Here is a 17,168-nt window from a genome sequence, read left to right on the forward strand (position 1 = left end):
TTATGTATTTGTTTATTTTATTTTTGGCTGTGCTGGGTCTTCACTGCTGTGTGAGCTTTTCTCTAGTTGCAGCAAGTGGGGGCTACTTTCTAGTCGTAGTGTGCTGGCTTCTCATTGCTGTGACTTCTCTTGTCAGGCACAGGCTCTGGGGCATGTGAGCTTCAGTAGTTGCAGCACATGGGCTCAGCAGTCGTGGCTTCCAGGCTCTAGAGCACAGGCTCAGTAGTTGTGGTTTATGAGCTTAGTTGCTCTGCAGTATGAGGAATCTTCCCAGAGCCGGGATTGAACCTATGTCTCCTGCACTGGAAGCAGATAGGTTCTTTACCACTGAGTCATCAGGGAAGCCCCCAAAAATACTTTGATGATTTTTTTTACAAAGAAAAAGTTGGGCTAAGTAGGAAATAAAATTCGATGAAAAATTTAAGACAGGTTTTTTTCAAAGACAAATGTATGTTCTAGTTACAGTCAGCAAAGCTGACTTTAAAATACAGAGTATAACATAGACTAAAGCAAATGATATTTTAGCTATTTCACCAAGAACAAAGTTCTTTGCCAGTAAATCATAGTTACTTGCCAAAATAATCTCTGCAGAATACATTCTTGCATAATGCTTAAACTTTTAAAAATTAACATTTATGTGGCTAGATGGGTTTATTTTCCCTTATTCTTTTTTGATCTATTTACATAAATTTGTGTCAGCATACCCCTGCATATAATTGATGCTTAGAAACATTTTTTATATGAATGAATGAATAAGTAGCTAATGACAGGAGTAGTAAATACATTACTTCAGAGACAATATAGAAATATCTATCTCAAAAAAAAAAAAAACACAAAAAACCCATAAAAAGAACCTTAAGTAATACTCAAAAGAATTGGTACTACTTGGGAAATTTCTCCATTTTAGATGGAAATCCAGTTGAGAAAATGAGGCAATTTCTGTACACATGGCATCTTTTGTTGATCAATCCTAAGATAAATGATCCTTCAAGTAACATTTAGTATTTGTTAGTATTTATGCCAGACCTCACAAGTCACTTCCTGCATTGTTAGTAGCTTCAAAAAGCTAGGAAATATTCAAGGCCATCTTAAAAATGTCCTAGAATTTCTCACTTGATAGCCTAATGCTTTCAAAGAAGAGCCATACAGGGGAAAAAAAGGTTGATGAGGAATAATGATCTATGATGATTAGGAATGAAATTTCATTGTTCACTGCTGCCGCTGCTGCTAAGTCGCTTCAGTCGTGTCCGACTCTGTGCGACTCCATTGACGGCAGCCCACCAGGCTCCACCGTCCCTGGGATTCTCCAGGCAAGAATACTGGAGTGGATCGCCATTTCTTTCTCCAGTGAATGAAAGAGAAAAGTGAAAGTGAAGTCGCTCAGTCATGTCTGACTCTTCGCGACCCCATGGACTGCAGCTTACCAGGCTCCTCAGTCCATGGATTTTCCAGGCAAGAGTACTGGAGTGGGGTGCCATTGCCTTCTCCGGTTCACTACTTAAGTCCTTTTCCATTTGACAGGTCCTGTGCGGTCTGAGTTATTTGGTCTATAGTTGCCCTGGTGCTAGATGGGAAACCTCTCTGCCCAACCAAAGGATCCAGACAACTGAACTCAAGTTAACGTCTGAGCTTTCATCCTAGAGCTTTTCTGCTTGCTTGATGCATCTCAAGATGCTGGAGGATAGCACAGTAGTTCAACAGACCAAGGAGAAATGATGCTGGTGATGGGGAGCTGGGAGAAATCTCATCTAGTAATAGCCATCGGGCCTCAGATGTCAAGGGACTCCCCTGTCTCATGCATCCTCACTTTGAAGGAAACTACAAATAGATTCCCGTAGTCAAAACCTAATACTCTATGATGATCCCAATATTTTATTTTAAACGTGCATCTGGCATTTTCAGCCAAAACCATTTAATATGGATTCAACAGGGAAAACACAGAGACTGTTTTCATTTGCTATTACTTCTAGCCCAAGAAACTAAAACACTAGAAGAAACCTGCTGTCATAATACACACAACTAAATATTTTAAAAAGATAAGAATATGCAGAGAGGGGAGAATTTCATATTATGGACTATACTGTTTGGGTGTTAAAATCAGAGTATGTTTTGTATTCCTCTAAGTCTGAAGCATGCCCCTCTTCACTACCCAAGGCATACACACAATTTCTAGAGTTGATAGAAATATATATTTAAGTCATAAATGTTTGAAACTGGAGACTCATTTAAATAATTCAAAGCATTCAATTTACTAAGAACCTCCTCTGAGCCAAACACTACTAGAAATATGAAAGTCAATAGCAAAACAAAAGGGCAGACAGTCACTGCCCTTAGCAATCTGTAAGGGATCTAAACATCAAAAGGAATTTAGGCTAATTCATGAAGCATCACACAATTTCTTGACATTCATAACACTACCCCTCATCTCTCAAAAATATTTAATTAGCATTTTAAAATAAAAGTTAATATTTCAAAGCCACTTTATAGTACATCAATTTCCTCTTAAAATGAAGGAAACTATAACTCAAAACTTTAAGTGATCTCTTCATATGGTTCTTGCCTAATTCTTGCCACCATGATCTGAAAAAATGCTGATTGTTTCCACTCAAAATTCCTATTGTTATTTTATTGTTACTCTACCTCTATTTCCTAGTTAAATTTTCTAGTTAAAGTAGACCTGTTCACCTTCTCTTCATTTCTTACTCCCGTCAAGTCTGCTCCTCTCCCTGACTCCTACAGCCCTTTTTTAAAGAAAAGGCATTATTTGTTTCATGAGTGGTGCTATGTATTCAAGCTTGGTTTTAGAAAAATACCCCAAAGCCATGCTGAAATCTAGAAACTGGGCAGAGAGCAAATCACACTTAGTAGTGAAATAAATCACATTCAGAAGTCAGCCTTGGAGCATCTTGGATACAAATCTATGCCCCAACAAGACCAGAAGTATGAGTGTTTAGTGGACAATGCCCGCGTGGACAGCAGAGACTGCAGAGGCACAAGGGGAGTACCAGCCACATATGGGGTGTGTTTGGCCTGCACCGTGTTTGTTTTGGTTTTAATTTTAAGCACTTGCCAAAATGCAAGTCTCAGCACAAGTCACATAAAAATCCAGATTTCAGCTTTCACTTGAAAACATAGACGTTTTGGGTTCATATCCCACAAGGCAGCCACTGACAGTTGAGGGCAGCTTCCCACATTTTCTGTGGTTGTCTATAGTAGTCCTGCCTGGTCCCACCTCTGCCTGGGCTTTTTGCCTTTAGTAGTAGCAAATAGTCCTTAGAACTGGCTGGTGTAAAACACTGGTGTGTCAGTTTTCCATGAATCGTTCTTTGAGCAAGTTGATGTTCCAGCTTTTAATGAATTAGGCTTGTTCATTAGTAAATAGGTTTTGTTGAGATGACTGTAGGCAAGTTGCTATTTGCTCAGTTGGTCTTTAAAGGATGTCTGAACATACCCTTTGATTTCCATTTTTGGCTTTTCCACAAGGTTGAGTAAGGTCACTTCAATTCCAAAGACATTTGGTTGTTCATGCTAAAGTTGGCAGGGGCTTAAGTGTGGCCTCTTAGAGTCTTCTTTCTCCGAGAAGCCTGGGGAAAAAAAAAATCAAGACTGCCCCAAAGCCATCTTTTTCCCATATGTCTTTTCAGTTGGATTGTTAAAGTGGGCCAGGTCCCACTCCTAGGGGGACCTGCCTTCATTTCTTTCTTGTTCACACTCTTTTTGGATTCTCTCCACATTCAGTGTGTCTTGGGCTGTTGCCACAGTTATAAGTGGCCCAAGATAGGCTCTTTCTAGACACTGAGGCAAGTATTTTTGGTGTTGGTCTTACTTGATGTGTTTCTTCTGCCCCCCGAATGTTGACATTAGTTTAAGAGCTGAGAAGTCAGATTTGAATTGTTGCTGTATGCAGAAACTAACACAACATTGTAAAGCAACTATACTCTGATAAAAAGTAATTAAAAAAAAAAAAGATTTGGATTGAGGAAAAAACGGGCAAAGCAGGTCCTGGCCAATTTGGATGATGGCTTCTTAGGTTTTCCTGGCACAGGGAAAGATGACTTTTATGTGACTCAGCCTAATCAAACGCCAAGGCCACACCATAAATAAGGAAGAACAGCAATAGTAGTGATAATGAATCAACAGCAAATAGTCCTTGAGTACTTATAGTATACCAGGTACTGTTCCAAGTATTTGCATTAATTAATTTATTCTACACAATACCCTGTTAGGTATATATATTTTTTCTTTTTTCAGCATCAGTCAGTCAGTTCATTCACTCAGTTGTGTCCGACTCTTTGCGACCCCATGAATCGCAGCACACCAGGCCTCCTTATCCATCACCAACTCCCGGAGTTCACTCAAACTCACATCCATCGAGTCGGTGATGCCATCCAGTCATCTCATATCCTCTGTCGTCCCCTTTTCCTCCTGTCCCCAATCCCTCCCAGCATCAGAGTCTTTTCCAATGAGTCAACGATTTGCATGAGGTGGCCAAAGCATAGAAAGGTTAAATAACTTGCCCAAGGTCAGCCATCTAGTTCAGGGTGGGAAGAGAATTTGAATATAGGAAGTCTAGCTCCAGAAACCATGTTTGTGATCATTACATCATTATTGTTTCCAAAAAAAAAAAAAAAAAACTGGAAGGCAAGAAAGACATCTAGCTTTTGACGCCTTTTATGTATTAACTTACGCAGAACTTCGAACAACACTGTGGAGTAGAAACTATTATTATATATACTTTACAAAAGGAGGAACAAAGAGGAACTATTTAGCTTTGGTGTTTTCTCAGTTATTGATATTTTTCATTTGGGATCATGGAGGAAAAAAAAGACTATAACTCAGCTGTTCCTAGAACCTCAGCCAGCAATAGCACCCTAACACATTATTAGTGATACCAGTGATAACTGAAGTAACAGAAATACTAATGTATAAAAGATCTCTCCCAACTGCAAATGGACTGGGGAACGATAAATATTAACTGGGTTTCCACCTACTTTTGAAAAGAAATCTCTAGAAGTTTCTCAGATTTGTTTTGATGGTTGTAATAATTTCTTTCCCTTTTCTGTCACAAAGAAACCAGAGCAGGGCTAGCTCTGAGATCAGGCTGGCCAAGCCCCTAAGAGAGATCACAGGACATGGTTCTAGGAAAACAGGATGTGGATGTTCATTCTCCATCTCAAAATTACAAAAACATGAAAAATCTACAGGATTCTTCCCCAAAACTATGGAACACTATTGTTCATTATCATGCCTCCACAGCATTGACTCTGGAAGCAATGAAACTCCATAGATAATTTTAGAAGGCGACATCAAGTTCCAGATGTATTCATTCAGACATAATATGGTGGCGCTGATCGAGTTTTTATCCTTCTCTAAGCTGTTCTCTGGAACAACCTAATGTCTCAATATAAAAATAAGAGCTATTTTTGAAGGTTTTTGTTCTCATTTTTGTTTTAATCAAGCATCTGCCCTAAGGAGTGAGGCTGCCTTTAGAATATTTCCAGTTTCTCACAGGCAGGCTGCCATGTAAAGCAAACAATCGTTTCCTGGCTCTCAAATGACCTCCTCATTGATAAAGTCTGCTGGATCAGTAATTCAGTCCAGAGAACAACAGAGAGCTCTGAGATAGCATCATTCCTATAGGTGCTGTTTACTCTCAAGGAATGACAAATCTACTCCTGCTTTATTTTTCTCCATAATATCTATCAGCATCCAACATATTATATATTTCTTGTCTATTTGTTTATTGTCTGTCTCTCCCCATTTGAATGTGAGCTTCTTGAGGGTTGAACTGGGTCTATTTTATTCACTGCTGTATTCTTAGTATCTATAACAGTGGCTGGAAGTTAACAAGTATTTGCTACCTGTTTGCTAAACATGTAAATGAATGACCAACTGAATGTGATCAGTTGTTAAATCAATAACTAAAATTCATATCCTAGGATATTGAAATATTTTTGTAAAAATTAAAAATGGATGAATAATAAGAAAAATATTAGAGTAGTTTTTAAAAAAGGATATAAAGATACATTTCTTAGTAAGGATGGAGAGAAGTACATAAGAAGAACAAAGGTAGCTATTCATTGCATTTAAAGAATTATAGTATCAATTATGAAAAGTAATAAAAAATTTCAAGTGCTTTACTTATTAGAAACTTTTCTGTGAACACATACACTATATTGAAGCAGAAAAGACTTATAAAATATGACTTGGAAAATAAACTTGTCTAGGAACTCTTAAGATACATAGCCTTAAAACCAAGTCTCATTTATTCTATTAATACTATCATATTCCTTAAGAATACAAAAGCATGATGCCCTAAAATCTGTTATTTCCATGTGAAATACTAAAAAAGCTTAATTTTAAAATAATAGATAACATTCCTTCATAATATAACAATGATTTAAAAATACATAATATTCCTTTATTATATAACAATTATTAAATGATACATAATGTTCATTTATATATTATTGTGTATTATATTTATATATTATATGTATTATGTATTCCTCTATAACATAACATGAAGACATTTCATATATTCACTGTTCCAATTTTATACCCTTTTCTTAAGAGTCTTATTCATATTCAGTCGCTCAGGGTGGCTCAGATGGTAAATAAGATTCTTACCACATAAAAGTCTTCCTTTCTCTGTATCCTTCCTTTACCAGAATTAGTAGTTTATATTCATGAATACTTATTAACTTATTGATAATAAATTGGGCTCTATGTTTGATTCTACCACAAGATTGTTTGAGTATGAAACAGCCGTTCCTGAGTCAACTTGTATTAACTAGTTCCCTTAACTGTATTCCTAATATGATGGATCTACAGAACAGTAACACAGCTCTCATAATTCATGGCTTTACTTTAAAGACAACAAACATTCAAGTTGTTGTATCTAACACTGATTATAGTAGACACTTACTAGATGTTTATTGGATTTTATATTTCAATTTTCAGAATTTATTTTAAAAGCAATCATTATATTGAAACTTGAGATTTTCAATGTATTATATAACATGGTCTCAAAATCTAATTAAGTCTGGTTTCTTGCCCCAAGAGTCTGGTCATGGATTTTTGCTTGTTATGCCTCTGGCTCCTTATCCTTTAAAGAGTTGATGATGAAAACTTTTGTGTTTCACCAGAGAGAAATTCTAAACCATTCTCTCCCTTGATGTTCTAAATCCACACTAGAGATAAAATTTTCCCATCCTAATGTCTATCCACTTTCTGCCCTAAGAGAGGTTTGGAGATTGTTTCTGAGAAGAGTTTTTTGAGCTCCTGAAATTCTTCTATTCACCTACTCATTAGCTCAAAAAGGCAACATTTTAAACTTTTGCAAAAGTTAAAAGACTCCTGCTCTAAAGAAACTTTTCATTAAGAAGAGCATGAAAAAAAATAGATTTGTTTATTCATATGAAATAAGCCTGAGAAATGTTTACTTTAGAAGGCTTGCTGAAGTTTCCTTCCACAAGTTTTTTTAAGTGATTTTATTTTTATAAAGATATTCATGCCACTTTTGCAGTCTTCTATTGAAGTATAACTGATTAGATGTGTGTGTCTGTGTGTTTAAAGTTTTACTGCTTTAAAGACTATTGTTTGCCTGTGAGAAAAGTCTTATTATTGCATTTTACCAAATTTCTGAAAGTCTGGAATTCTCACCAACTTAGGCAACTTTAAAAGAAATGAACTCTGCAGCAATTTAAAAATCAGACTGTACCTCTCACCCAGGTATCAGTTTCTAATACCATTCTCCAATAAGAAGAAACCAGGGGTCTTTGGAGACATGGCTGATTCAAGGGCTGGAGAAGTTAAGTATACAAGATGAGTCTAGGACACCATAGTTCCAGAAAATGAAAAAAAGCCTCAAAACCAAACAAGCAAATAAATAAACAAAAGCAATGATGGAGGTATATTAAAGAGGCATGGGAGCCAGTGGTCAAAACTGGCACAATTTTAGAAAAAAAATAAGTAAAGTAATATTGGATTATAACCCAAAGTATAAAATAAATATCCACTAGTCCATATGGATATAAACAAATTATTGAATAAATAAACAAATGAGGAGGAAGAGACAAATCTTTGGCATGGAAAAACACCAAATAATTTCCATAGCTACTACAAACTCAAGGAGGTAGATCACAACTTTCTAGTCCTTCAGCTTGAGTTGTGCACAAGAACACCCTTTCAAAGAGTCTCGTATAGAAAGGGGGAATAAAAAAATAATTTGCAGTGGAAAAAACCTGACAAACACTACCCCAGTTAGGTGATTAAGGTTCATATCGACAGTGAGAAGTAATGTGTATAGTCCATACCATTCCCTTGATACGATAAGAGAGGAATGATGCTTTATCTCTGTGGTCTTACTCCCCCAAACCATAACCCCAGACTAATCAGAAAAACACCCAGGCATATCCCAATTGATGGACATCGAAAACATCTGACTGATTCTTCTCAAAACTGCCAAGGTCATCAAAAAGAAAGAAAGTCTGAGAAACAGTCACAGCCAAGAGAAGCCTAAGGAAACAGAACGACTAAATGCAATATATCTTGGATGGGATTTTGGAACAGAAAAAGGACATTAGGTAAAAAAGTTTAAAAATCTGAATGAAGTATGGACTTTAGCTTTTTGTTTTATTTTGTTTTGTTTTTAAGTCAGAATAAATATACTCTCCAGAGAAAATAAGATGATGACCGTTAAGTATATGTGGCTGTAGCTAGACACATATTAATTATATATCTCATTAAGTATTTTATATGTAGCCCAGGTGGTGCTAGTGGTAAAGAGTATGTCTGCCAGTGCAGGAGATGTAAGAGACACTGGTTCGATCCCTGGATTGGGAAGATCCCCTAGAGGAGGAAATGGCAACCCACTCCAGTACTCTTGCCTGGGAAATCCCATAGACAGAGGAGCCTGGTGGGCCGCAGTCCATGGGGTCACAAAGAGTCAAGCACGACTGAGCACAAATTTTATACTAAAAATGTTGTATTACAAAACCAATCTGCACTACAATGCAGAAAGTGAAAAATAAGTACTCTCTCCAAGATGGATTCTCTGATAATAATTCAAATGGTATTTAAAATACAAAGGGCTGAGAAACATATCAAGTTCAAGGTTTGAGACCCTCCTCAATACATGTTGGAGAAGGAAATGGCAACCCACTCCAGTATTTTTGCCTGGAGAATCCCATGGATGGAGGAGCTTGGTGGGCTACAGTCCACGGGTCACAAAGAGTAGGACACGACTGAGCGACTTCACTTTCAATACATGCAGCTCCCCAAATTTTTAGTCTTTCTTTTCACTTGTTACCATTTTTCTCTAAACCCAAACTCCTTGGTTGCTTTTATTTACATTCATTGCTTTAGCTATATAGCTTCCCTGCCACTGATTCTCAAATTTACATTTCTCAACTTTTCTTATGTTTCAGATTTCCAGTTACTTCCTACAACAGATGCCCTGCTGAATGCATCAGAACCTATAATCTGCCAAAAAAAACTGTCAGTCCTTCCACTTTTGTTACCATCAAAGGTGTAGCCACCTTCTCTCCCTCAAGCTGGAAAGCATTACGTCATCTTCAACTTGGACTAGTCTCCCATTCCACTTGCCATCGATTTCCAATTCCCATTCAGTCTAATTAGAATTTCTTAAATATTCTCTGACTTTTTCAAATCCTATCACAGTCTCTAAGATTTCACATCTCTGCAAAGCCTCCTAATTACTGGCCCTGCTTCTAATTCTTTTCCCTTCACTAATCCATCTTCCTTCCCTAGGGCCATGATTATCCTCTGAAAATAGGATCTTATCATCGCCAGCACAAAAGAGATCAAATTCTTTAGCAAGGCAAGGGAGATCCTTCACACCAGCTCCCACCTAGTCCTCTCGCCCTTTCCCTCAAAGCAGCACCCCAACCCCCACTTCCTCTTAGCCACTTGGACCCTTATTGGTGTCTGAGACTCCATACACTTGTAGACCTGTGTGCCCTTGCCTAGAGCTCATTCTGGTGAATGCTCTTGCCTCCAAAATCTGCTTGAGAAATCATTGTCACATACCTAGTATTCCACTTGTGACATCTTGATCCCCACATTCAGGATGCGTCACTTCCTTTACTATTCTCTCAGAATGTTTTATTTCTTTTATTCATACTACTTCTATTGTATCTTGGTTTAGTCGCTAAATCATGCCCTACTCTTTGTGACCCCATGGACTGTAGCCCACCAGGCTCTTCTGTTCAAGGGATTCTCCAGGCAAGAATACTGGAGTGGGTTGCCATTTCCTCCTCCAGAGGATCTTCCCAATCCAGGAATAGAACCCAAGTCTACTGCATTGCAGGTAGATTGTATCTTACATTACAGTTAAATATGGAGGTCTTTCTACACAAAAATGGTCTTTGGATCTGTAACATTTTCATATACTGAAAGCCTGTTAGAAATGAAAGATTTTAGTCCTCAATTTGTGTGTGTGTGTGTATGTGTATGTGCGTGCTCGCTAAGTCTCTTCAGTCGTGTTCAGCTCTTTGCGATCCCATGGACTGTAGCCCACCAGGCTCCACTGTCCATGGGGTTCTCCAGGCTAGAATACTGGAGTGGGTTGCCATGCCCTCCAGGGGAACTTCCCGGCCTAGAGATGGAACCCGTTTCTCCTGAGGCTTTTGCATTGCAGCCGGATTCTTTACAGCTGAGCCACCAGGGAAGCCCCTGGATCTGTAACATTTTCATATACTGAAAGCGTGTTAGAAATGAAAAATTTCAGTCCTCAAGTTAGACCTCACCAAATCAAATTTGTGAATAACAATGTCCCCAGGTGATCATACACACAAATGAGTCTGAGAAACACATATACACCTACACCTCTGCCCTGTAGTTCCTAGAAAGGTCTTACCTTCATAATGCTCTCTCTCCAGCCACACCAATTTTAGAGTTTTACATAAATAACCTTGCATTACATAAACCATGTTTAGTGTCAATATTAAGATATTCTGATGCCTGGCTATGATGTCCTGGTCATAATCCTTGTTATGAGAGTGACACTTTAAACTGGGTTCTTTTATTACTTGAGTACTTGACATGAGTTTCTGATAGACACTCCTTACACTGAATTCCACAGTACAGTGCAGGAGGTTTTAGTGTATCATTAGTGAGGTGCCACTTCATTTAACCAAATATTATTCCTTCTTCCTGTTTTATTAGAAGTCATTTTCAATGATTTCTTTCAAATGCAGTGAATAAAACCTAATCATATCTAATTTGACACCGTATAATAACGCACTGGGAACTGTGAGCAATCTGAGAGGGAGGTGGGGGTCACTGATTTAAAATTTTATTCTAAGAATAATTCCACACTAATTCAGCACAGATGAGAACTAAGGCTTGAGAAAATATAGTTCACTAGTATGAGAAACGGAGAAGGCAATGGCACCCCACTCCAGTACTCTTGCCTGGAAAATCCCACAGACGGAGGAGCCTGGTAGGCTGCAGTCCATGGGGTTGCTAAGAGTCGGACACGACTGAGCGACTTCCCTTTCACTTTTCACTTCATGCATTGGAGAAGGAAATGGCAACCCACTCCAGTGTTCTTGCCTGGAGAATCCCAGGGACGGGGAGCCTGTTGGGCTGCCGTCTCTGGGGTCGCACAGAGTCAGACACGACTGAAGCGACTTAGCAGCAGCAGCAGTATGAGAAAAAGAATCAGTTCTATCAATGGCTTATTACTTAATGACACAAGCATTTTAAGGTTGCACAGCTCTTATTCATAAAGCATTATTTTCAATAATCTTTGAGGATTTACTTAAAACAATCATAATATTTCCATGAGATATTTATGAAGCAAGTCTTATCTTCTATTTTCAAACTAAGCAATAGGTAATCTAATGCGCTTATTCAAGGTCATTCCAAAAAGCAGATGTGAAGAATAAAACTCAGACCTCCTAGAAATAATAATACCAGTACTGGTGGGATATTATGAAAATTTAATGAGTTAATATTGGTAACATGCTTAGAACAGTGCCTAGTACTTGATAAGCTTTACATAAGTATTTGTGGTTAAATGAATAGACAGGTGGGTAGGAGGTAAGATACAGGCAGATAAATTTGAGGTCTCAGTGATAATAAGTCTTGCAGCTTATTATTCAGGGCTTCTGATTAGAGTGATAGAAGAGTCTTTTAGAAAATACAGAAAATAATCTCTCTCAACTCTGTGTCACTCCTTCATGTTTCATTAACAGGCCTTCATACCATAGGAGGAATGTATGTTAACTCACCAGATACCCACTCATTGCTGGTTTTGATCTAAAGCAAGAGAGGACCTCATCAATATGAGGCCTCAGTTAAAATTCATATGCATTATCTAGAACTGGGATCCGCAGTTTTCTCTCATTGGCAGTACAAGTGCATTTGCTAAAATATGAGACATCTTTGAGCCCTGAAACTGCCGATGAAGAAAGGTACTTGTCGTGAGTGAGCAGCAATGAGTCCCATGTGGTAGCTGTAACCTGACAGGTAGGCCACCCTGTGGGGCCCTAAAATGGGTGCTTCAGGTAAGAAGGGCCTCGGTAAGGGTAGACAGGACTATTGGCTAAAACACATTTCATCCACTTCACGATTTTTGTAAAATTGGCCCTGTTCCCAGGAGCCAAAGGCGTATCAGAAGTGTCTCCTGGGGCTAATAATTGTGTCATCTATGAGATGAAGAACATTTAAGCCAATATGAAACTATGCCAAGTACTTTTAAAGTGTATTGTTCCTATGCATCTGAGAAGCATATTTTTTTCCACATATTTTAATAGAATTCTGAAAAATCAGAATTTTCCTCTATAACATTACTTTTCCACCCCTCCAAAGATTCTTCACACATAATTTCCTATTTTTCTAATTATTTATTACTAAAAAATTGTAATCTCATTTCCCTCATTTTGATTATCCTTATTTGAAGCATCTTCTTTTTCTTTGACATTGTTAATTTTAATCTATTACCTTCTGATGCTTTAACTTCTATCATATAGATTCCCAAGAATAATATTACTGGCTTAAAAATTATAAGTATTTTAACTGTTATAGATGTTCCAGATTGCTTTCCAAAAAAAAAGACTACAATATTTCTCATTTCCACACTCAGTGTATGAAAGCTTTCCTTGGAATATCCACCAGCAGTAGGTGATATTACCAAACTTAAAATTTGCCAGTCCTGTGACTGTAAAGTGATATGCTATACTTTAAATGGTCTTTCTGTAACTTTTTGTGAATTTCATATCTTTTCATCTTTATTTTACCATCTGGATGTGAAAATACAAACTGCTTATTCATATCCTTTATATAAAAAAATTTTGAAAATAAAAAATTAAATTTAAAAAGACAGCATTTAAAAATAGAAATTGTTTTAAATTAATATATAAGTAAAACTTCCTTCCCTATTAAAAAATTTAAATGATGTGACATTTTTAACTTCACCAGATTAAAAAATGTGATAACATCTAATACTAAAGATCCATGGAGAAATAGCACTGTCAATGAAAGTTAAAATATGAGTCATAATTTTGTAGAGGAATGTGGCAGGAGGAAGCACAGTTTTGATATTTTGCCCATGTCGACATCCTAGGAATCAGCAAACTGAAATAGACTGGAATGGGTGAATTTAACTCAGATGACCATTATATCTACTACTGCGGGCAGGAATCCCTCAGAAGAAATGGAGTAGCCATCATGGTCAACAAAAGAGTCCGAAATGCAGTACTTGGATGCAATCTCAAAAATGACAGAATGATCTCTGTTCATTTCCAAGGCAAACCATTCAATATCACATCTAATCCAAGTCTATGCCCCAACCAGTAACACTGAAGAAGCTGAAGTTGAATGGTTCTATGAAGACATACAAGACCTTTTAGAACTAACACCCCCAAAAAATGTCCTTTTCATTATAGGGGACTGGAATGCAAAAGTAGGAAGTCAAAAAACACCTGAAGTAACAGGCAAATTTGGCCTTGGAATACGGAATGAAGCAGGGCTAAGACTAATAGAGTTTTGCCAAGAAAATGCACTGGTCATAACAAACACCCTCTTCCAACAACACAAGAGAAGACTCTATACATGGACATCACCAGATGGTCAACACTGAAATCATATTGATTATATTATTTGCAGCCAAAGATGGAGACGCTCTATACAGTCAGCAAAAACAAGACCAGGAGCTGACTGTGGCTCAGACCATGAACTCCTTATTGCCAAATTCAGACTTAAATTGAAGAAAGTAGGGAAAACCACTAGACTATTCAGATATGACCTAAATCAAGTCCCTTATGATTATACAGTGGAAGTGAGAAATAGAGAAATAGATTTAAGGGCCTACATCTGATAGATAGAGTGCCTGATGAGCTATGGAATGAGGTTCATGACATTGTACAGGAGACAGGGATCAAGACCATCCCCATGGAAAAGAAATGCAAAAAAGCAAAATGGCTGTCTGGGGAGGCCTTACAAATAGCTGTGAAAAGAAGAGAAGCGAAAAGCAAAGGAGAAAAGGAAAGATACAACCATCTGAATACAGAGTTCCAAAGAATAGCAAGAAGAGATAAGAAAGCCTTCTTCAGCTATCAATGCAAATAAATAGAGGAAAACAACAGAATGGGAAAGACTAGAGATCTCGTCAAGAAAATCAGAGATATCAAGGGAACATTTCATGCAAAGATGGGCTCGATAAAGGACAGAAATGGTAGGGACCTAACAGAAGCAGAAGATACTAAGAAGAGATGGCAAGAATACACAGAAGAACTGTACAAAAAAAATCTTCACGACCCAGATAATCATGATGATGTAATCACTGACCTAGAGCCAGACATCTTGGAATGTGAAGTCAAGTGGGCCTAGAAAGCATCACTACGAACAAAGCTAGTGGAGGTGATAGAATTCCAGTTGAGCTATTCCAAATCCTAAAAGATGATGCTGTGAAAGTGCTGCACTCAATATGCCAGCAAATTTGGAAAACTCAGCAGTGGCCACAGGACTGGAAAAGGTCAGTTTTCATTCCAATCCCAAAGAAAGGCAATGCCAAAGAATGCTCAAACTACTGCACAATTGCACTCATCTCACATGCTAGTAAAGTAATGCTTGAAATTCTCCAAGCCAGGCTTCAGCAGTATGTGAACCGTGAACTTCCTGATGTTCAAGCTGGTTTTAGAAAAGGCAGAGGAACCAGAGATCAAATTGCCAACATCCGCTGGATCATGGAAAAAGCAAGAGAGTTCCAGAAAAACATCTATTTCTGCTTTATTGACTATGCCAAAGCCTTTGACTGTATGGATGACAATAAACTGTGGACAATTCTGAAAGAGATGGGAATACCAGACCACCTGATCTGCCTCTTGAGAAATTTGTATGCAGGTCAGGAAGCAACAGTTAGAACTGGACATGGAACAACAGACTGGTTCCAAATAGGAAAAGGAGTTCGTCAAGGCTGTATATTGTCACCCTGTTTATTTAACTTATATGCAGAGTACATCATGAGAAACGCTGGGCTGGAAGAAACACAAGCTGGAATCAAGATTGCTGGGAGAAATATCAATAACCTCAGATATGCAGATGACACCACCCTTATGGCAGAAAGTGAAGAGGAACTAAAAAGCCTCTTGATGAAGGTGAAAGTGGAGAGTGAAAAAGTTGGCTTAAAGCTCAACATTCAGAAACTAAGATCATGGCATCCGGTCCCATCACTTCATGGGAAATAGATGGGGAAACAGTGGAAACAGTGTCAGACTTTATTTTGGGGGGTTCCAAAATCACTGCAGATGGTGACTGCAGCCATGAAATTAAAAGACGCTTACTCCTTGGCAGGAAAGTTATGACCAACCTAGAGAGCATATTCAAAAGCAGAGTCATTACTTTGCCAACAAAGGTCCATCTAGTCAAGGCTATGGTTTTTCCTGTGGTCATGTATGGATGTGAGAGTTGGACTGTGAAGAAGGCTGAGTGCTGAAGAATTGATGCTTTTGAACTGTGGTGTTGGAGAGTCCCTTGGACTGCAAGGAGATCCAACCAGTCCATTCTAAATGAGATCAGCCCTGGGATTCCTTTGGAAGGAATGATGCTAAAGCTGAAACTCCAGTACTTTGGCCACCTCATGCGAAGAGTTGACTCATTGGAAAAGACTCTGATGCTGGGAGGGATTGGGGGCAAGAGGAGTAGGGGGCAAGAGGAGTAGGGGACGACAGAGGATGAGATGGCTGGATGGCATCACTGACTCGATGGACATGAGTCTGAGTGAACTCCGGGAGTTGGTGATGGACAGGGAGGCCTGGCGTGCTGCAATTCATGGGGTTGCAAAGAGTCAGACACGACTGAGCAACTGATCTGATCTTATCTGATCTGAATACAATAATTCCAAATTATACCCAAATCTCAAAAAAAAAAAAGCAATATAAATAAATATTGTGGTAAAGTTGTATTTTATATTAACAAAGTTAAAAAAATTCTAAATATCTTTCATATACTTTCAAGAAACTAGGATGATATTGTGGTTAAAATCTCACATTTAGAGACAGACAGTCCTTGGGTCAAACCTTAGCTCCATCATTTATGATATGTGCTACTCAATTCTGCAAGTGTGAAACGGAAATAGCTACCTTGTGGACTAGAAGTGAGAAGACAATAAGTTAATGTATATAAGCTGTATAGCACAGTACATTTAATTAGTGATTTACAAAGGCTAACTTAAAAACTAGTGACATGACACTTTGTTACAATTCTTAAAAACTACATTGACATGGAAAGATAATACAGTCTTTATTTTTATCAAAATATTAAAAATGTATCAAGAATTCCCTGGTAGTCCAGTAGTTACAACTCTGTGCTGCTACTGCTGGGAGCCTGGGTTCGATCCCTGGTCAAGGAACTAAGATCCTACAAGCCACATGGTATGGCCAAAAAAAAAAAATTTTTTTAAGTATCTGTTAAAACATGTGGAGTAAACTTGCAAAAAGAGGCAGGAGACAACTGTGTTATCTCTGCAGTGATTTTTGCTTTTACCTTGGTACTCGCAAATGCTTGATTCAATATTCTATCAAAAACATAAAACATCTTGTTAAATGGGAAAACTATTTTCTAAAAATGTGGTTTGAATATGCATCCAAATAAAGCACTATTATTCTCTATGAAAAACAGACATTGAGTCTTTTCAAACA

The 17,168-nt window shown here is 37.9% G+C and overlaps 1 protein-coding gene across 1 annotated transcript in view; it reads right to left on the bottom strand.

The window, feature by feature from the left end:
- The window catches only part of CPED1 (cadherin like and PC-esterase domain containing 1), a 326,305-nt gene that overhangs the window by 248,536 nt on the left and 60,601 nt on the right, over positions 1-17,168 (bottom strand).

The sequence above is a fragment of the Bos mutus genome, chromosome 4 (assembly GCF_027580195.1).
Source record: "Bos mutus isolate GX-2022 chromosome 4, NWIPB_WYAK_1.1, whole genome shotgun sequence".
Classification (NCBI taxonomy): Eukaryota; Metazoa; Chordata; class Mammalia; order Artiodactyla; family Bovidae; genus Bos; species Bos mutus.